Source organism: Cyprinodon variegatus, unplaced genomic scaffold (genome assembly GCF_000732505.1).
Source record: "Cyprinodon variegatus isolate N-32 unplaced genomic scaffold, C_variegatus-1.0 Scaffold391, whole genome shotgun sequence".
Classification (NCBI taxonomy): Eukaryota; Metazoa; Chordata; class Actinopteri; order Cyprinodontiformes; family Cyprinodontidae; genus Cyprinodon; species Cyprinodon variegatus.
The window spans coordinates 577,032-582,619 of NW_015150844.1; the positions used below are offsets into that span (position 1 = coordinate 577,032).

Consider the following 5,588-nt stretch of genomic DNA (forward strand, 5'->3'; position numbering starts at 1 on the left):
AAATCTTTTTAAACTTGGAAAAAGACCTTTTCCATTTTTTCCATACTGAAGTTCCCAGATAATTCTAAACTGGATTATTAAATATAAATAATTTCAAGCACAGGTTACAGCTTCTCTTAGGAGAAAAAAAAAATTCTAGGATTTTCTTATAAATTTTTCTTTTTCCATTAATATTTAACATCAAATCTTTGTGTCCTTTATATTAAGTACCAGGAGAGGGCAGTATGTGCTCACAGTCAGCATTCATTGGTGTTTAGTTGTGTGCTAGAATAATCAAATAAAATATGTAACAAGCTAACAGTGGGAGGGCTTGTTGCAGCTGCATAGAGCTACAGTAAAGTTAACTTCATGATTAATAATTTTAGATCTTTTCAGGGATTCTTTTCTGGTTTTCGTTTGGAGTGCTGACTGCTAAGATCTCAGCTTCCTAACATCAGCATTAAATGTCCCAGTTTTAGCCCCTTTAAAATAAGAAACCCATTCAGGGATAAGTTCCTGCTGCGTGGCTCTTTAGAAATGTCTTCTAACATCAGGAGCATGATATGCTTTTAAATATTCAGCAATGTCCTCAGAGCACCTTTAACGCACTATTTTTCCTTTCTTTCTCTAACAGATCCCCAGAGCACAGCTGCCGGGACTAATTTGGGCTAAAAAACATCACAGTTGAACGTGTGGAGCAAAGTAAGCTTTAAATAGAAACATTTATTTCTCCTTAATCACTGTCTACTCAAAAGTTTTGTTTTAATCTCATCAAAAGTCACAGATATAAGTAAACATTATATGAACAAATATATGTTGAAATCAGTTCAATAATTTTCATGATCTCTGGGCTAAAGATATTAGAAAATGCAAGAAAATACTCTGATTACTGATCATCATCAGTGGCAGCAATTCAATGAAAGCAGGTCTTCAGTTGTCTGAGATGTTTCGACTGGGAAATATATTTTTTATCTGTATAATTCCTTATTCCAACATTGATGGGAAGCAAAAGTTCTTCCTTAAGATGATTGCTGATGTCCCTCCGCCTTGGTTGTGTGAACTCATCCCTTCACCTTTTGCAGGGTCAGTAGTAAGGGCACTATCCAGGGTAGGAAAGGAACTCTGGCAGCGGCGGTTAGACGTTTCATTGGTTTGATTGATGAGGAAAGTGTTTGACATTGTTTTTGTCCAAGGGGGAGCAGGACAAATAAAGAACAAACACACAAAGAGAGGAAAAAATGGACAAGATCACATCGTTTTGTATATGAAGGAAGCCACAAAGCAAAGGTAGCAGACCTCTGATCTAACAGATGAAAGCTGGACCTTAAAGTAAATAACTGTTAAAGTAAATTCTACAGGCAGAATATGAGATTGGATCCTGTTGTCTAGCACCACCCATGAGCTCTGGACTGCTGCGAAAAATCAAGACGGCCTTCAGCCTTATATACGTCATTACATGATGGACACACTAATGGATGATGCTGGTCTAATTGGGATTACTGCCTACTGTAAGAAAACGACAAAAAACAAAAAAGTTGCACAAAAGCTGTGTAAGGTAAAAGCTCTTTGTTATAAAACCAGAAAATATGACGGTGTGTAAAGAGCATGGGTCACACAGAGTACATTTAAAGAAAGAAGGTATTTTTATTGCTCTATGAAGTGGGCTATGATTATAGATCCTGGATTGTGAGAAACCACATATCTCCTAGCTTTGACTAGGAATGTCAGTGGATAAAAAACACCACTTTGCTTTGCAGCGAACGAGGCAAAAATCACAAGGTCAAATGTCCACATGGTCTGCATGGTCCACCTTGGTTTTGAGGCTGAGTACACTGCTTCGTAGAACACCATCAGCAGTCTAATGTTGCCTAGATTTAGTAAAAAAAAGTTAATTTAGTAAAAAAAAGTTAGAAAGTTGAGTTAAAAAATTTATAAACTAAGAAAGCAAATTAAAAAAGTTATGAAGTACAAAACTGAAGTTCCTGAATATTCATTAATATACTGAAGGTTATGTTGTAGGAAAAAAAAGTGTTTCTTTCTTTCTATAAATGTTTGTCACATTTTTAACATTTGTTTTAGAAGAATTTTTTTATGACTCTTTTTGTTAATTACATTGACCTTGATTTTTATCATAAAAGTACTAATTTTACATAAGTAAAAAGGTCTGTTCTGTCCTTCAATAAGACTCGACTATAAATATTGAATTTCAAAGTATTTCATGAGTGCCCTATAAAGGGTTAAAGGTCATAACATCATGGACATAATGCAAGGTAAAAGTGATTCCCCAATGTTTTTTTAGGGGAAGTCTCTGGTTTTATAAGCTTTCTGAGAGTTTTATTATTACTTTAAAAATGACATTTTGGAAGCGCCAATAAGTACTCCTGGAAACAATGTTGATTAAAGTGTCATTAATAAGGAGCCTCCAGGGTATTAATAACACATGCATATCCTGAGTGTAATTGTAAGAACAAGCTGCAGACAGAAGGAGCTTCTTCTTATTGCTGTAAGAAGAAGCTTTAATTTCTCATGGAGAAAAATGTGCTCTGCCTCACGGTGAAAAGCTCCAGGATTTGAAATCTCCCTTTAAGGTTCTTCTGGCTGCTGCATGGGGAAATTGCAGGTCTCGGGAAGCCAGTCATTTCCAGCACTAAAGTAGAGACATTTGGGTGTTCCACTTATACAGAATTGGTCATCTTGAACTTAAAATGTATGTAGGAAAAACTTTTTCCCTTTCTGACATTTCTTGTTGAGCATGCATAAGCAATATATGTCCTTGAAACTTTGCTTACAACAGTGGGAAGGTTTCTCAAAATTTTTTTTTTTTAGATAAACAAATTTTCCCTAAAAAGAAGTCGGTTTAAGAAAATTACAAGACGGTTGCAAGTCATAAGAATGGGAACAAGTCAGCCTTTTAATTACTGTGGTGGTTGAGATTTTTTGTCCACTCCTTTTATCACTTCTTGCTCTGATCAATGTGAATAAATGAGATATAAACGAGAAACTTAAAACTTCCTGTAGAACTTAGTGAAATGATGTTGTTTCTGTCCCAGTTTTCCTTAAGCTCACATCCTAACTTTTTGTGTTTTCGATTTAGATCTGTTGTCCAAGAGATCCATTCAACTCATTCCAAACAAGTTCTGATAGCCACAGGTCACATGACCTGGAAGAAAAAACCCAGGAGGCTTTTGGGATCGCTCTCCGGTCAGACACTGTTTCTGCTGTCCTATCACTAACGTGTTTAATTTTATTTAAATATGTGACAGAGAGTTATAACTGAGTGTAGAATTTCAGTAAATCCCATTCTAAAAACATAGATACTGTAAAGGTGCTTAGAGAGATCTGTAAATCTAATTTGACTGTATGTTTCTTTTTTGCTGTGTGTTAGCATGGGCTGGATATCAACCTGAAGGGAAGTCTAAAGGCTGATGAACTGATCTGAGTCTGAGAGGGAGAGCATTGATCTGGTGTCCTGTATGCCCTGGGAACCCAACGCCAGCACAAATCAGGTGGGAAACCGAACAAATTCAGCCTGTCAACGTAAACTGATGGGCTTCACTGTCTTCTGTTATCGAGGCGTTTAGACAGACAGTCGTCCTTGGACTGAAGACGATCGCTGATAACAGGGGAGTGCTCCTCTAATCTCCGTCTGTGTGGAGCGGAAAATTTCTCATCATGACAAATTATTTTATTATTTGATGGGTATGATAACAGGAAATGCTTTTACTTATACCTACCATTTTGTTAAGGCTCTGTCTTTGAGTCTTTTTGGTGCAAGTAGTGTTTTATAAGGAATTTGCTTTGGTGGTAAAGTCTTTTACATAGAACAACATACGGCTGATATAAATACTTTTGGATATGTATGATGCAAATAGGAAAAATGGGGCAACTTTCTACAGAGGAAGAGCAAAAAAAACAAAAAACATATGAAACTGAATTGAATAGTTTAATCCTCCATTACTATAAAATTAAATGGTACTGGCATCACTTGACTGGAGCTGCAACTAATGATTATTTCTAATAGCTTTTTCGATTAGTTGACGAATCAATTATCTCCAGCGTTCCATTATTAAAAATTTCATTTCAGATTCTTGTGAAAATATTTTTGGCTCACTTATTATATTCTACTGTTAAAATGTCAAATAACAATCTGAATATATTTGAGAACAAAATGAATTTAGCTTTTAATAATGTTAACAATGATCACAGGTTTTGCACTCAGACTTGTTCTCTTTTATGACTTAATGCATCTAGCACCAACATTAAAGAGAGATGAACGATTCTAATTAACAAATATTCTCTCCATCACTGTAATTAGAAATAAAAGTAAGAAAAGAGACAATCCTGTTATGTAGTTTTGCTTTGATCTAAACCATAAATCTCCATAATAAATGAAACATTAGCACATTTACTCGGCTTAATTTCCACCGACTGCAGGAGCAGATTCAAACTAATGCCAACAACAAATATTGTGTTCATAAAAGTAAACTCATTTTAGGAAAATATAAAATATCTATCTGTGTCTGAAGAATTTTAGTTTAAACTTGAACAATAAAGCAACTGCTCCAAAAATAAGTGACTGATTTATTGCGTGTTTCCGTATTCAAGAGTCTTCACATCAAACCATTAAAGCTTTCAACTGAACCTTTCTAACTCCAGTTCCCTGAATCTCCACAGAGGGACTAATTCAACCAGGAGAGACTCAAACAGAGAAAAGTTGCAATTAGAAAATATTGATTTAATTTATACAGGTAACATCTTCATATTCTTCAAAATATTTAGATCTAAGGAAAACATCTGAATGCATCAACTCATTGAATCTCTGCAATCCCTCGGACTAAGCATGCATGTAGCGACAGTGGAGAGGAAAACTCCACTGTAACAGGAAGAAACCTCCAGCAGAACCAGGCTCAGTGTGAGCGGCCATCTACTGAGGCCGACTGGGGTTCAAGGAGACAGAAGCAGATAAAGGAATAGATTAAATAAGTTCTTTCTCTCTCAGGCCCCGGTAGAAGACTTTGATGCTGTGAATCAACATACACTTGGATGAGTAACACAGAAAAGGATTAGAGTAGTCTGATAATAGAGGGTGAGTGGGACTTAGAATGAGGGAGGGGATGGGATGGAGGTGGGTGAAAGCTCACTTGCGTGTGGGAGAGAGAAGCTGGGCCAGGAGCTAAATGAAGGGGATGTTGCAAGATGATTGGTTCCGGAGAAGGTGCGGCCCCCCGAGTTGATTGGCTGGAACTGAACGAGAAACTTCACAGGTCGTTCAGGTGAAACTGATCCTCCATGTTGAATTTACACCTAAAGTTGACATCCACAAAGCTCCTTAAATTGTTGTTTCTTTATTGAAATATGTGAGTTTACAGTTGGGTAGAGAAAATGCAAAGGAACTTAATTTGAAGTGTTGTATAGAAGTGTTCCATAGTTCTGCATCTGTCACGATTTGGTGGTGTTGGTTAGAGGACCCAAATGCAGAGACGAGTTGGTTGAGATGAATTTAAGTAATTTAATAGGTAAACAGGCTCTGAGGCAGGAGTCAAAAATCCAACAAGAATATCTTAAGAACCAGAATCTAGGAGACATCAGGGAAAAACCAAAAACTAAGA

At 36.4% G+C, this 5,588-nt stretch overlaps 1 protein-coding gene across 5 annotated transcripts in view; it reads left to right on the top strand.

Moving 5' to 3' along the window:
* LOC107092722 (poly(rC)-binding protein 3) overlaps positions 1-5,588 on the top strand; it is a 114,275-nt gene that overhangs the window by 50,281 nt on the left and 58,406 nt on the right. For 4 of the 5 annotated variants that reach the window (XM_015387349.1, XM_015387350.1, XM_015387346.1 and 1 more), the window contains exons 2-4: positions 614-681; positions 3,074-3,180; positions 3,365-3,485. The gene's annotated coding sequence lies outside the window, so the exon portion shown is untranslated. The remainder of the gene's footprint in view (positions 1-613; positions 682-3,073; positions 3,181-3,364; positions 3,486-5,588) is intronic. The other variant, XM_015387347.1, reaches the window with a different exon arrangement.